Below are 17495 nucleotides of genomic sequence, written 5' to 3' on the forward strand. Positions count from 1 at the left end.
TGCCTCAGATTAAGTCTTTGCACTTCCCTAAGATGAGGTCTCCTATCTTGCATCAGAAACTTCTCTGGAAATTGAATCTTACCATTTTCCCTCACTCTACAAAAACAGCATAAAAAACCCCAAAGAAACAAACAAACAAAACAAAAAAATCCAAAAACAACAACAACAAAAACTAAAAACCAAGCATGTATTTTCACAAATCATTTTGGTGTTTGAATCCACAAATTTGCATAAAACTGCTAAGGTAAAAATCAAGCAATCCCATGTAAGCTTTCTAAGATGATACATAAGTACATAAGTATACATGAATCTGTAAATGTTATGAGTGACTCTTGGTAGGGAAGGCTTTTTATGAGGAATTTCTTATCACATAACACTCGCTCACCCTGGAAATACTTCCAGATCAAAATCAGACTGGAATGGAAAGAATTTAAGGAAGGAAATCTGAAATTCATCAAAATAATTGAGAATATTGTTAAGATATGCTGCCACCTAAGCGTTAAAAACATTTTTGAAACAGCTCTTAGGATGAAAAAAAAATCCTGCTTTCTTGTGCATGTTGTTTCAATAATTTTTTTTTCACATCAGTTTAATATAAATTGATTTTTAGATACAAACTCCATCAATAACATTGTCATAATTATTTCCCAAAAGGGCAATGTATGCCACATGCAAGTTAAGAATTACACTGAGTTATTAAAGGAAATATGATTTCAAGTGGAGTCCCAAGGTATATTCAAAACAAACAACGAGCTTCTTTCTCAGGTGTAGCGATTCCATGTAATTAAAATGATCCTGAGCTATGTTTAACAAGAGAAAGTGGGATAGCATGCTTTTAATAAAAAGAAGATTTTATGGAGAACTTTTTCAGTTGGCTGTCTTCTTTTGGATTTAGGCATCAGATAATGAACAGAAGCATCCTGCTTCCTCTATGCATGGAAAATGTTACTGACGTAATACTCATCTGGATAGTATGATTCACTATAAGTCAGTATTATAATTTGGTCATTTAGACAAACATAAGAACACAAGGCGTGGTGATTAGTTCTCATACAGGTATTGTTGTTACTATATACATATTTTAATATTTATTTATTCTAAAATATTTTCATCAAAAAGTTTGTACCCTTCACCTCCTTCCACATAAATATCTCTTATTTTGGAAAATTATTTTTATATAAAAGTTGTATTAGGAATTATAAGTACTAAGTCACTAAGTCCTGAGTTTTTAATACATTTGTAAAGTTTGAAATATACTTAGAAGTGTGAATTTTGAAAAAAAAAAAATTGAAAAACTTTTTAGTGGCTAGTTTTATTAGTTGAAACACCTTGGATAATTAAAGTAACTCCTGGAAAATCAGTGCTTTTTGAGAAATCAGCAGGTTTCAAAAACTTCAAGGAGAATACTATCTCTGCTTTGTAAATCTTATCACCTCCTATCACTACTATTTTCTTTCATATGATTAACTAAAGTGTTACTAAAAATCCATATCATCAGGAAGTATTACTGACTGCCTTTTGTAAAGTGCATTCTGATTTATGGATCAAAGTATTACAGACCCTAATGCTTAGGCGAAATGTAAGCATCCTTCAGGGAATATTCAGACACATTTCAAGGCTGTTAAAAGTGAAAATTGGTGGATAGGATTTGTTTTGAATGTGTCCTAAAATCTTAATAGTCTTTCTTTCAACTACTACATAGAGAAAAAAAGTTTTATTTTTTCTACACCATAAGCATATTGGATATAAAAAGGGTTTTATACTTTCAAATTTTTCAAATGAGAGCATTCTCTCATATCTGATACTTGCATTTAAAAGCAAGTGAAAGTTTACAAAAATAATATTACATAGCTGCATACACTCTGATCATTTAATCCTATCCCCAGTTCCTAATATAATTATTTAAATAAAGAATATGGCTGCATTCAATTGTGAAATACACAGGAAATTTAAGTAGATTCTAGAGAAGTAAGCACCACTAATATAGGCTGAGTGCTTCCTCTATCCAGGTTAAATCCAGGTAGTTCATGTGCCTACACACATGTAGACACATCATTACCAAGCAAAACAAACATTTTAGTAACAACAATTTAGTGAAATATCTGAACAAAAGACTGTACATAAGTACAAACTAAAACTCCATATTATGAAAGTGTTCATAAACACCAGATGTTCTGATGTGTGTGTGTGTCAGTAGAAAAGGTACTGATGAACTCAAAAGGCTCAATGAATTAAATCAGAAAGAGATACTCAGATTCAGATACTCAGATTCAAGAGAACTAATGTCTTAATACTCATCTTAATACTTGAGAAAGCAACAAATAAGAATTCACTACACCTAATCAAAGTCTAAAATTTTAACTGTGAGAAGTTTCTAAATCATAATAAAAAATTAGATTCTCTCAAAACTAACTAAATAATAAAAGTAATGAATTAAGCATATAGTATCTGAGTGGACTTCAATCTTACTATGACTCTAGCTATTGCTATTCTAATCTCACTCTTTAAACAACTGTTTTCTACCAGCAACTTTCCTTTAGAAACCTTCTGACAGAATTTCTTCATTCCATGCAGTTTGTAGATATACACAAGAGCTACAAAGTTTCAGCTGTATAGTAAAGAGAACTCTGAAAAGGTTTGAATACAGACATATTTTAACCTTTAGGAACAGGGTAACGTAACTCTAGCACCTTACAATAGTTAGTTCTCTTAGTCAGACATATCTGCATCACTTATTAGGTTCAGTCTAGAGGATACAAAACTCAACCTGTAAAATGTATACACATCGGAACACGATATTCTTGGTTTTTCATCCTAGAAAACACTGCGGTAAATTCAAATATCTGGTCAATAGAGAAAGGTCAACACGTCCTGAGAGCCTCTAAAAAGCAATCCAGACACTCTAAATAAACAGCTGAGATAAAATGGGAGCCATCAAGATGCAATTAGGAAACAGCAGGTTCAGGAACACCAGCAGAATTCAGACCATTTGGATACAGATCCATTTTCTCTTTTGAGTACATTTGATTTCTATTTAAAGCTACAATAACATAGATACAATGACCATGTACATAAGTTAATTATGACTTCAATTTTCCAAGTTATCTGATGCAGACTGATAGGGACAAATTGCTATAAAAAGGTACTACTCATATATGTATTACATTGAACAATAGCTTTCATGTGGCAAACTCCAAGAATTATATATTTTATAAAGTATACAGTAAATTTAGACGGCTTTTTTTGTAAAGCCTCAGCTTGCAGTACCAAAGCAATGCACATTTCCTAAGACTGACCCTTCTTAAATTAATACTTGTATTCCTCTACCACGGATGATCATACAAAAGGAAAAGTTTCAGTGGAAAGTACTGAATATATATATGACAGATAGGGACAGTTACAAGATTGTATATACAGAAGAAAATGTTTTCAAATAGTTTGGCTTTACACAATTTCATTCTTTCTTGGTTTAAAGCAGAGGAATTATAGATTTAAGCAAAGGAATTAATGTATGCAAACAAACACGCATATGCAAACATTTGAAAGAAATACCATTTGCTATTTATTAAACCAGAGCAAATCTAAATTGTATTTAAAAATCCACTGTAGGTCTACTGCTACATAGCAATAAGTGCATCTTACTTAGCAATCACAGTCTTGAGCCTACCTATTATCCAAAAAAGGTATCTCCCCTAGAACTCTATGTAAGAAAAAACAGTGTGCACAGCACTAAATGGACTCATTGAATCAGAGAACAAAAAAGCATCATCTTATCTTAGCCAAAAATATTGAGGTGGGTTTTTTGTTTGTTTGTTTCATTCTGGGTTTACACAATTTTCTTTTGGTGAGCATTATTTTTTTGTTCGTTGTCAAACAGGTCCAAAGTTCATTCCTATCTTTCAAAAAGGCAGCTGTTGATGACTCTTTTTGTTTTAAAAGTTTTTAGAAAAAAAATTTTCATTGAAGTGCAAATAAAGCAACATCAAGACATCAGTCTACTTGATGTCATCTTTTCTCCCTGACAAGCTGAATTACACAGTACTGACAAAATAGCATCCTCAGTGCAAGCCTTCACACAACAGATCTTGTGTAGAGGACCAGTAAGAGCACACAAGAGGCCATCAGAATTACTAGCTTGTTCTCCTAATCCCTGCAAAGGAAACACAACAGCCAGTGCCCTGTAACCAAAGAAGTCAGCCTCTGAAGCTCAAACAAAAGGAAACAAAAAATAGACGATTCAGAAAAAAGAAAAATATTATTTTGTAATCCAACGAGAGGCACAATACAAATACACGCAAATATTGTCCTGTGTATATCCAGAAAGCTCAGCCATAGAAATAAGCTACCCAAAAGCAGGCATGTAGTATTTACCAGGGGAATTACTTTGCATGATGGGATCTCTCACATTTCTTCAGGTGAAAGTTACATGTAAAGTCTCAGCAGAGAGGTCAGTCCTCCGATTTTAAGGTAATATTTTAGGACAACTGAGTATCCTGGTATCTGAGACAGGAAGGCTAGAACTGCTTGGTCAATTCCCTGACTTTTCCACGGCTAAGGTTAGATGAGATCAGCCCTATCTTGGGTGCATTCAGATGTAAGACATACATATGTTCTAGAAAGAAAGCAAAATATTGGGCTATACCAGGTGTGGTGGGACATTTCCAAACTAACCAGCCAGGATACATGCTTAATTCTGCCTCTTTACAAGGGATACAAACATTGCTTACAAGAACAAGAGAGGGAAAAGAAGTGACAGTGCTGCACAGAGCAAAAGCACAGTTCCCATCCTTCAGTGGTTAAGTAGATTTGCCAAGACAACACGCTTTGTTACCGTCCTAACACTGTAACTCACAGCAGATTAGAAAAGACAGCACACTACGGAGCACAGAGGGAAGGGAATGAAGGGTGAACACACCTTGATTGTGCTCTTGTAACAACTGTTATTAATCCACTGGATAAGCATCAGCACTCACAAGTCCCATCCACTTTTGGGCCTTGTCCATCAAGAGCTGTGATAATAGGCCTTTTGCTAGAAACAGCTTCAAGCAAAGTAAACTTAACCTAAAAGCATGTATATATATATTTAAAACAAGAGTTCATTCATTAAAATATCATAGAGCACATCTTTTTATTAAAGAATAACTATGCAAAGATCCCTAAATTCCCTTTTATTACATATTGCTACATTCTTTAATTGACTTGACAGTTGCTGTAGCATGGATTCCAGACAACTACCAATAACAAAGTCTTCACATTTTCCCGCCAGGTCTACAGATGTCACTGAAGCATCAGTCTCTTCACTAAAATACTGATTGTGTTCCAGCACTTCTAATCTAAGGCTTTATTGAAGATATTTTCAGCATTCAGATATGGACACATACTTCCCAAACTCAAGCAAACTGAAAAGAATACAAATATTGGTATATTAATGCGCTTTATAGTCTGGTGAAATTCTGTGCTAAAAATTTTTAGACAAATGACGCACAAGTGACGGGAGTGTTAATTGACACAGACATTTCTCATTTCTAAAGGAGCTCATTTGCTGGAGCCACTATCAAATAAAATTCTGTAATGGTTAAATTATGGGACATTTCAAAGCAGCAAATTGATCAAAGTGGTTATTTTTTCTTGCTCCAAACACAAACAGCAGATAATTTTAGTGTGGTGGGTGCTTGCATGCTTTGTACTTGAAATGTAATACAGTGAGGATCTGTATTTCGAAGTAAAATGAGGATCCCTTTTTCTTCCTGAGTACCGTTTAAACAAGTAATAGTAATAAATATCTGAAGATATATAAAGAACATGATCCTATCAGAATTTCTGCACTTACTCTTTCCCCGTTTAGGTTGCTGACATGCAATAACAGAAGCTGTATCCATCTGAAAAGCTTTCTGAAGCCCTGGTTGAAAGGTAATATTCACAGTAGGATGTGCATGTTCTCTTCCGAAAAATTCTTTTCCTCTTCTAATTTTTGACTAAAGGTTCATCGATATTTCCATTTGTCAAGATTTCCATCCTCACTATGATCACTAAGGCCACAGGATTGCAAGGTAGACTTTAATCACATCTAAGCAATGCTTCAGATCTGATTGTATGTATTTCTTAGATAAAATCTTATAATTTTCAGTATTTGCTAAGTTAAAAATTGAATGCACCAAGATACTGCTTTCTAATGGAACAAAAGGATTTAAAACCAACAAAAGGTGATAATAGGCAAGAAAATATTCATGTTTATCTCAGATATCTCCATTAGTCATAGTACTTTAATGTAGAAATCTGAAATTCTTCCCCAGTTTGCAAGCAACAAATATAAAACACTATAGATTTAAAATACCAAAATCTGCCTTCTTAATGCTTAGTTTCCTGATAATATTTCTTACTTTATGTTCCAGGCACACATACACATCTGAAATGTGGCCTGTGCTTAAGCATAGAAATCAAACAGATTCTTGACCCCTACCACAAACTGCTGTGAGACAATAGCTCAGGCCAGAGAAAAAGCAAACAAGGAACACCAAACTCCTCACTGGAAATATGGAAAACCCTTTCCTGGGTTTCCTGGGTCAAGGTAAAAGAAAGTGAAACATGTACAAAGAGTCAATCTTCTTTTAACAGCAAAACCAACCCATTTCCCTTCTCTATTCAAACCTGCCTCTGAACTTTGCTTCATTTCACACAGGTGCCATTTCTTGGTTATTCCACTCCTCTGGAAAAATAAATGGGTAAACATTGCCTGACAGTACAGAGGAGAGTTAAGAATTGAGAAAACAGGGAACAGCTGCAAAATAATTAGGAGGAAAATAGGCATCAAAAATGAAGAAAATGTCTTCTAACTAGAAGAGGTCCATTTCAGACTAAAATTATTCTAAACTATTCCTTGTACCCCTAGTTATATAACTTTGCTTTCATGAGCTTTATGACCAGAGTGTTGATCAGATTACTGTCAGTCAAAAAAAAAACAAACCAGCATGTTGGATGTTGATACCATCTTTTCCTTAACCCTCTACCATCTCTCACTCTCTGCTTCAGTGAATACCAACTAGTTTCCCCTGGGGAAAAGGAAGTGTTTAGCTGAAATAGCTTTACATTTTTATTTATTTTTAAAAAAATCTCAATACTGTTTATTTAAAGTCTACAGGTTCTGTGAAACCCCAAATTATATTCCCTCTAGTCTAAAATTTTTTGACTTAAAATGCATTTTCCTCATAGCTCTCTGGTTAGCAAACTCTCCTTTTTTTATGTTTCCAGATACAGGGACCCAAAAGGGTTTTTATTTAACAACAGCTCAATAATTACCTTTTTTAAATTCCCATCTCTCCACTATTGTTTTTGGCATATTAGTTTTCAAGGTCTCAAAGTTCATGGCAGGTTTTTTTGCAAGAACAGTGGTAAAGTGCTTGCATTATGAATAGTAATTTTATTCTCTGCTACTGTAGCTGAATACAGTGACATACAGGCTACCTGGTTTCAATATTCCATTCCAAATTCCTTAGGGTTCTATGTCAGCAGCAACATATTTAGCAACCTTGGAAAAACCTTTTTTTTTATGTTGATGGTTTTATTTATTTAAAAGCCATCCTCATCAGGGTAGCCACATGATGCACAAGGACTCACCTGCGGGGAGATCCAATGGTATGGAAAATGTTCTAAAATTCTCAACAGCTGTTAAATCAGATTAAAAAATTAGCATAGTTCCAAATGCTCGTTAGGTATTGTATTTTAATGAGACAAGCACATCACATCATTATTCTGCTTTGAATGTCTTTGATCTGGAATGTGAGAATCTGAAGGATCTTGCAAACATTAACATTGTAGCATGCTCTTGCTTAGCTGGTGTTAATTAATTAATTAATTAAATCTTGTTATGCTGAGCCACTGCTGTCTCCAATTTGAAATTTGAAGCAGGTACTTTCTTCTTTATACAGATTACAACTTTTGGCTACACATACGTTTAATTTCAGGTTTAGGTGATTGTATGGAAATACAACATCTTGTCAAAATCCTAATTTAAAAGAAATATTTTCATTGACATAAATTGTTTATGAAAAAGAAAATATGTATTGAGAAGTTATTTTTTTCAGTTAACAAAATAAAGTATCAATTTTATGCTTGAGCCAAACCTCCCAAATGAGACACTATTTCATTTATGTAAACATAAAAATATTCTATACTATTCCTTTTCCCTCCCATATACAGTATATAATGGAAATAATACATCAGTTTCCACAATCTATATTGTTGAAATTGTCCATCTAAAAGGTGATTTTCATTATATGGATTTAAATTTTATGATTCAAATATAACTTCACAACAGTTTTTCCTTAGCATACTATGTGAAATATATATCTTTGTAGTTTGAACTACAAAACATCGTATAAAATGAGAAATTCTTAAACCTAATGAAAATTTTAAACTCAATCAGACCTTTTTAAAGTGGCATCCTTTGTAAATATACATAAGTGACTAACAGGAAATCTCTCTTTACATGTGTCACAGACACACGTACAAATTTATTACAGAATTTATCATTGTAAGATATTTTCATAGATTTGCAGATATTTTTACGATAGTAAACATTCATTGGTTTGACAGCAAAAATTTCAGTAGAAATCCATTTGTTATATTGTTGATGCTGTAAATATAACAGCAACTATTTTCCAAACAGCGAATTATTTTTTTCTAATTGTAGTTGAGTTAGTCTCAAATGCTAATATCACAAAGTTAGTTACAGGAAATAACTTGACATTGAAATCAGCTACCTGATTTTCAACTTGTTACAACTCCTTAGGAATGCTTATTTCCTAACGTAGTGTAATTTCTACTGCCTCTATATTTGTATCACAGTTCAGTAACTTCCATACAACCTAATGCAGTGTAACTGGATGGACAAGGCAGCAGGTGAGAAGGGCTTCAGCTCGGTGCAAGCCTTCAGGACTCCTGCGCTCATGCAGCAAAGTGTAAAACCTGAAACTAATTTAAATGGATAGAATTGCACAATATCTCAATGAACATATTTTTTGATCAGAAAGTGGCAGTCATTGAATATATTATGCACAGTTACAGTGAGGATATTCTATTGCTCTTCCTTATGCTTGATGGGCTATTCCAGTTAACACACCTGATTTCACACTCTGAAGCTCCACTACCTTCCCAAATTAGGTGGGGTGGAAAAAGCATTAAGTGAGTCAGGTTATTCTGTTCATCCACCTGTTATGAAAAATAAAAGTAAATACTGAACTGGCTAGGCAGAGAAAATTCACTAGCCAAGTTTTACCCTATATCAGAAATAAATGAGAACGAGTTCTCTCAGCTGTGTTATCTATGTTTAGAAGTTCTTCCATAGCAATAATTTATAGCTGTCTCTAGCCCACTAAAAATAAACTCAAACTGCATTCTCAAGGTTAAAACCATCTCCACCCCTCAAGAGCTGGAATTCAAATTTAGGAGCATCATATTCCTACCCTGAATCACAACACGAGTTCTAATTTTGAATATTGAGAATATTATAAAAAGATCTGAATATATGCACTAAATGTGCAATACATATACTAAGGTTTTACTGAAACTTTGGGAACAATTTGTTTAACAAACCACTTTAATAAATTCAGTTGATCATATTTTAACCATTCCAAGCCTACTTGATTTCTTGTCTGGGTTATTCAATATTTGAACAGAAACTGATGAAAAACACAGATGCTAGATGTACAGTAAGCTGTATTTTGGTATAAATCCAAACTTTATAAGAGCCAGAAAAACCGTACATTCAGATGCATGGTCATTCCTTAATGAATGAGCATGGAAATTCCATAGTGTCTAGACATAACTGCAAAATTTGCATTTCATTGAAGCAAAATGAACATCACATCAAATTAAGTTTCTCGATATATTTCTTGTACTGCATGTTCACAACATTGGCTTAACCTATAATCACTGGTTTAACACATAATAATTTTGGTGTCCTTTGCCCTCCTGAAAACATCTTTATATACTCGCAAGACCATATATTTCCTGTCACATTTTACATTAATCATCACTAATAGTAATAAAAACATCATATTAATAATTAGAAATAAGTTAAAGCTACAAAGATTGTTTCAGAGGAAAGGACAGGGAAGGGATAGATACGAAGATTTGGGGTCTTTGACAATAAGAAAGGATAATTAGAGATTATTAACATACTCCAATTTTCCTCCCCTCCAGTGAAATTCTTGTAGAAATAGGTCAACTGAGATTGATTTTTCAGTGGCTTTGAGCTGTTTTCACACCACATGCCCATCTTTTTGAAGGGTAGAAATACAATCTAAGTGCTAAAAAAGTATTTATAGAGGGCAGAGTAAAGTAGATTTTTCAGAGATACACAGCCAAGCAAAGTAATCTATCAGCTCAACTCCAGCACTGCATCTGCAGTACCAGCTCAAGGAAGGTTGATGTCCCATCATGAGTTGGGTGCAATATCCAATCTTCTAGAAAATATCTCTGCATATAAATAAATTTATTTCTACACTACTTCATCCTCGGAAATTTTCTTAAGGACTTTCAGAAAATTTGTTTCAACATAATTCCAAGTCAGATGAATTATCAGATACACTACGAGATGCAAGGACTAAAGAAGAAGTGCAGGTAGACAATTGAGGCCTGAAGAATTAGGCTATATAGGTCAGAATAACCAACTGCACAGATACAGGGTGAAAAACAAGAGTTTGGGACAATTTCTTTTCAGGAAATTACCTGTGGGATATAATGGATTACATGTGAGACATGATGCAGTGAAAAAGGTAAAATGTAATGTTTTCTTTAGCTACATCTTAAGAGTCTTCAGAATATATGAAGTTATTTGTTTCTTCTTTTCTCAGCTCAATACTGCATTTGGTTCAGGACACTGCATTTAAAGACTGATACAAACAAATTGGAAAGAGTCCAAGAAAAGCACTGGAAATAAACACTGGTCTAGAAAATAAGATCTCTCTTATAGACTGCATAAAATGGAGTTATTCATAACAAGAGGGAAGAGCAATAGGGAAGATACCGATGCTCAAAAATATAAAAAGGCCACAAAGGAAAGGACTATATTATGCTTTCAGTGACCACAGTGAATGGTTCAAGAACTGAGAAAGTTAAGAAGATTCAAATTAGATGATGAATTAGAAAAAAAAAAGCCAAACAAATTCTAATTTTAAAAGGAGGTTTCAGTTGTCTAAGAATAGAAGAGATTTAATTGGAAGTTAAATTAATGACTTCAAGAGTGTTGGATTATGATTTATAACATATTGCATGTGTGTTACTAACATTGCTTTGGGATCAGAATCAAGATTAGTTGGCCTTTTGAGGTCAATGTGCAGTTCCACTTCCTTATGTTTCAAGAGCTTAATAAAAACAAGGTAACATCCCAAGGGAGATAAATTCCACTCCCACTTCAAAACAATCTATTCCTAAGTAAGATAAACTACGTGCAACTGCTTTTATTTTCTCTGTAACTGCCTTGAAGAGAGCAAATAAAACATTTTCCTGATTTCTAAGCAAAGAGGATAAAATAACTTCTTTCTGTGAGTTTCAACACACTGAATATTTTTAATCAGAACACGAGATGTATTACAATTTATAACAAGACAGCTCTGCCTGAAATTATGACTACAACTTAAATACTTGCCACAGTAATTTGCCACACTAAAATTGATACAGCAGAAAGGAAAAGCCAAACAAGCAGAAGATAGAATAAATGTTTTAAAAACCTTCAGATATGGTAGAAAAAAGGATAGGAGGATTACAGAGAGGGTTTTGGAAACTATCCTCTGGGAGCACTGCAGTTACAATTTTCTTTCACATAGTTACTGTCACATGCTAGTGCTTGAAGGGCGCAGCCAAACCAAAGACAATGAACCTTTTGCCTGATTAAGGACAAAAGATCAAAGTAGTAATAATTAAAATCAGGGCCCTAATACTTATACAATTCATCTCATTTGGACTAATCAAAGTGGCAGAATTAAACACTTGTTCCTGCAGTATCAATGATTAGGTGCATATATAAAGTAATTCTCAAAGTAAGTTCTAGTATAAATGTAAACTCCTGACAGAGTAACAAAGATGAGATTAATAAATAGGCTTGAATGATCCATGTAATGCTTGAGCTTGGAAAGATATATACTTCAAGACTACTTTAAATAGTAATGATTGATTTGTTCATTACAACTTTATATGACTGACTGAAAATTTATTAACAGAATGTTAATAAAAATTACATGTCAAAATCTTTTTGACTTTCATTTCCAAACGTTGTTGTATGCAAATATCTCCATTGCAATATAGTTTGTTGTTGACTATTTTTTGTTGTATTTTTTGAAAATCTAAGTACTAATAACTAACATTTCTTTCCAATACCAATGGTAGACTACTTAAGAATTCCGTGCATTATGCATGCATTCCATTTTGTTCTAAATTATATTTTGGTTAGAAAGTTATTCTTAGCTCATTTTTCCTTTCATTAATATAAAGGCACATATGATATGAAGTAACTTGCAGCATTTCTGCTAGAACATCTTGTTCATGTGCTTTAATCTTTTGTGCTTAATAGCCTCATCAGACTGAAGTACTCAAACCACTGTTCTAAATATTGTGTTCTCAGCAGTAGCTGTCAAACTTGGATTTAGTTGCACTAGAGTTAGGTAGAGTTTTGCACTGGTACCTGCAGTTTACCTTCCCATAATTTTTGGTGCCAAAAATATACTCTCAGATTTCAGATGAAAGTGAGATTGATGTTTCTTGATGAAACCAAAAAGCTCAAACATTACTTTTCCCAGTAGCTGGCTTTAAAATCATCACAAAATCAGAGGGGGGGATAAAAACCTGCAGAGTGAATAATTTTACACAGTGTTACACAAAGCATTTTGGTTTTCAACATTAAAGTCAAGCTTGAAGAAGAGAATCTAGAGGCAGATAGATATTTCAGGAGCTTTGCTTGGGAATATTTAAATGCCTTCTTGTTTGTAGAAAATACTGCGAGTGAGCACCTTAGGACACTGGCTGTGCTTACCCATAGTAAGCACCACGGGTAAGCACTATCTTTTGGCAAGAGATGTAAATTTTAAGAGTCATAAGCCAGTCTACCTCGAAGCAGGGTAGGGAAGAGAGAAAGGTGGCACTATGGGTTTTGATATATTTGATTTATAAAAACCTTTGCTTCCCCCGAGTCCTAAATTGAGGAAACTTCTGAGAGCACTGGAAATCCTACCTGCTAATGTTAGAGCCTGAGTTTTTAATTGAAACCCTTCTATAGTGTAAATCACAAACAGGCCACAATGAAAAACTACCACCTACTCCAAACCATAGAAAAACACTATTTTATTTTTTTTTACCACAGTTATGCGCTGCTCATTTTGCTTTAAAAACTATCTTTGTTTTCTCAAACTCTATTTCTAATTTAAACACTATAATGATAATGGTTCTTGTCAAAGAATATTTATTCTACAACTTGGAATCTTCTCTACGTGATCTGACTTCAGAGCACTTTATTATCTTTAAAAGGCATCAGAAAATGCCTATAAATTAACTTTTATTCAACTTCTTTTACTAGATGAACTTTCCTTGAAGGAAACTTACAGCACAGGCACTTTCCCAGTCCAGAGCAAGGGTGAGTAGAAGTAAGTTGGGGATGACAAAGTGTTATTTGATAGGTTTGTACTTCATCATCTCTATCTCCGTGATTGCTTAAACTTACCCAGCAATGCCATTTGCAGTGAGCCACAACCAATATGCTTTGCCCTAATTAATTCTGTCATAATCCTACATACTAGTAGCTGGCATTTTGTAACTTCCAGCCTTTTGACATAGTGTGCTGTAATGAATATACCCTTTAACATGTTATTTCCAGGGTAGTGAACACTATTGACTTCAGTGCCTCTTCTGGTTGAACTTGTCAGTAAGATGTAAACTATGAGAATACAACTCATCCTATGAAATGTTAAACTAACCAGGTCCACTGCCTATAAAGGACTGACTTACCATAAGATGCATACTAAAATACACTCTCAGCATGTAGGTTGTAAAGTACAATCTATAGCTGATTTACAGTTGGTTTATTTAGTGTTAGACAAGAAAATACCGTGTATTCTAACAGAAACATTGAGATGTTTGAACTTGGTATCATTTTGTAAATCATCTCAAACATCTCTGAGAACAGAATGATGCTGTTGTTTCATCCTCTGGTGAAGCATAGCCAAGAAGGAATTTGTCATCTGCAAATCAGCAGACAGCAAGAATATAATTTAGACATGGAGATGAAAAAAACTATTGCCTCTGGTTGAATAGGCAAGATAAAAAAGATAGGAAAATAATACGTAAACCAAAATTGGCTGAAGAAAAGAGTTAACTTTCAGCACTTTCTGAAAAGAACTATGATATTTCAACATATCATTTCTCATCTGTGTGTGAGTTCCTGATTGATTCTAAATAATTCTGTCACTGCTTCCCAAAATTACACATTCTACTTCACAGCACAAGAAATTAATGTAGCCTCTGAAAATATAGAAATAATTTAATCTCAATCTTGTAGTGACGCTTCCAAACCATAAGGATTTCTTTTTTCTTTAAACTCAATAGAACAAATTTCTTTCTCTGTTCCTTAGATAGAAAACCAGGTTGGAGTCTTGTGTATATATCTAATAGCACAGGCCTACTGTGGTTTCTTGAAGGCATACAATAGATTTTGGGAAATACGGATGAAATACAAGAATAACAGTAAGAAAATAGTGCTTGAATGCAGATTCCCCAAAGGAATGTCATATAACATTAAAACTGATGTGCTCCTGTGTGATAGCTAAGGGAAAAAAAGATTAAGGAAAGTAGTACATGGTATGATTCTGATTAATTCATATTGGCTTTCTGGGAGATTCAAAGGCAAAGACTTACACACAAAAATGCTAAATATGATGACATTAAAGACTTAAATGAATTCAGGTGGTAAAAAAAAACCCTCAAAGGTTTTTTAAAAGTCTTACCAAATAGAAGTATATTCCCAGCAAAGAATTTGGAAATCTGCCATGGTAGATACGGGTTAGTAAGTCAGAAATGTATTCAGGACGCAAAGCTAAGCACCTTGCAAGTCAATATGTTAATCCTGAATTCAGTCTTCCCTTTAACAGTCACCTGGGGTAAAGTTCCTGTAAAACTGATATGATAGGAATTGAACAGTTAGACTGAATAATACTGGGTTTTACCTACCGAAAGTCTGGAGGTATAGAGACTGACATACATTGGGGGCCATTAATCTTGTAGTATAGATATTATTCTTTAGGGGGGCAAGAGAAAAGGAAAATATGATCTCTCATTGCACTTAATGACTCAGAGTTTGTTGCCAAGTCAACAAATTATTGAAAAGAAGTTCTCTAAAAGATGGTAAATTACAAACAGCTTGAGACACACAGGTATCTAGAAATAAATTTAAAAATAACAGCAGCAGTAATGGTGAAGTTAAGTTCTTTTCATATGCCTATTTGTCTTGTCAATAAGAATAATAATTATATTTTTTCACATAGAAGCTATTTTTCACCAATTACCAGAGCACTCTTTCAAGCACACAGAACTGCTTAACTCTACCTTTGGCTTGGTCAATAAGAGTAACTTTTAATTATATATGTCCAGTGAAGCCTCAAAATAATTTCCTTTTATAGACAGACATAAAGACTATAATTGCATGAGTTGAGTATCATGTTTGGAAAACTCTCACAGGGTGATTTATTTCACAATGAATTGGTTTTCCATTTCTTTTCTGTCTCACCTAAGGATTCCCTTGGGAACCTCAGACTGACCTTTGGACATGCAAATACTTAGAATTTTTGAGGCAGCAGACATTGCTTTACAGATGCTGCTAACTGTGATACTGCCCAGGCTGTCCAGGTTGTTTCCGTTCTTTTTGTGCACACTAAGATTTGATTTTTCATGCAACTCATAGAAGGTATTAGCAATATCACCAATGTAGCAATAGCCATAGTTCATAAAATAATGGATTCAAACACTTTACAGAAAAAATCTCAGAAATGAAAAGAGTTATATAGTCGAGGCTGACAGAACACACCAAATTTGAAGACTGACAGAAGTTACCAAAACCCATTTTCATGAAAAGTCTGTAACATGATATATTATGTAATAGCAGAGGAGTTGCGAGACAGAGAATGGTGGTACTCCAATGTGAGACCAAACTGAAATAATTACGTTTCCCCAATAAGAGTTATAGGGCAAAGCAATGCATTACAAAGCAATACACAGCCCTGGGAAAACAGTGGCCTGGAAATAAATCTAAAAAAATCTAATTACTTGTTCTAAGCCTGTAGCACATCCCACTAACTTATGACAAACATCATAAGGGCACTATCAAATTGAAAGTCTTATAATACACAATTTTTCTTCATTAACACATATCTATTATTTTGTAACACATATCTAGTCTTTTATTCACTATGCATCCCTTTCACATTTCCCAGTGTTTCAGCAATGTCAGGGTTTTCAATGTTATACTGGAGTATTTAATTTACTGGATTTTTTAATACTATGCACAACAGAAGTAAATTGTTACAGAAGCCAAATTTAAAACAATTCAGTGATGACCCACTCTACCATGGTGAACTGGGTAAATCTTATTCGTGAGCTTAATTTCTTTCTGTTTATATTATAGTAACACTTTTTCTTGCTGAGATTTTAACAATTAGATTTTTTAAAAATTAATAATTACAGTCCAGTTTTGTGCCCTCTCTTTCTAGTGCTCCTTCTCACAGCTGAAGAAGCTCTAAAAATATATTTTTTTGCTTCCTTTATTCTCTTCTGACGAAACAAGTGCAATCAAAGATTTACACAGAAAGTATTAGTTCTTATGCACTGGTTGTATTTCATGGAGTTGCACGTTAGCATGGTCAGAATTATTTCATTTGTACTTCATGGGGCTACTGCATCTCCCTAGGAGCTGTGTGCTTCCCAAACAGAATATGATGAAGTATTATTATGTTTCCTCATCTGGAAACTGACAACTTTTCCTACCACTGAAATGTTCTCTGTGCATTACAAATCCCTCCAAGAACCACAGGAAGGAAAGAACAAGTGTACAGGTCAAAAAGGCATGCTTTAGGAAACTTGGAAAGAATGAGTAATGTCATAAACAAAATAGGTTTACAACTGCCTCTGAGAACTACTTCATCAAATCGTCCTCCTCAGGGAAATAACAAAATTAACTATTGCTCTGGACTCAAAAAAATCACCAAATGTCCCTTTAAGAAATAGTTTTCCCAAATGTTTGTGGGTTTTTTTTTTCCTGCGAAAGTTCCAGAGTGTCAAGAAAATACACATTTCCATTCATCAAAGGAACAATAAAATATTTTTGCAAAAACGTGCTCTTTCCTCCTGTTAAATGTTAACATCTATTGAGAGGCTTCAATTGAGATGCAAATTTTAATAGATTTTTATATTAACTCAGGTCCAAAAATTACAAAATGAACATCCTGGGGAACTCCTAT

The sequence above is a fragment of the Neopelma chrysocephalum genome, unplaced genomic scaffold (assembly GCF_003984885.1).
Source record: "Neopelma chrysocephalum unplaced genomic scaffold, ASM398488v2 Primary Assembly neopelma1_79, whole genome shotgun sequence".
Taxonomy (NCBI): Eukaryota; Metazoa; Chordata; class Aves; order Passeriformes; family Pipridae; genus Neopelma; species Neopelma chrysocephalum.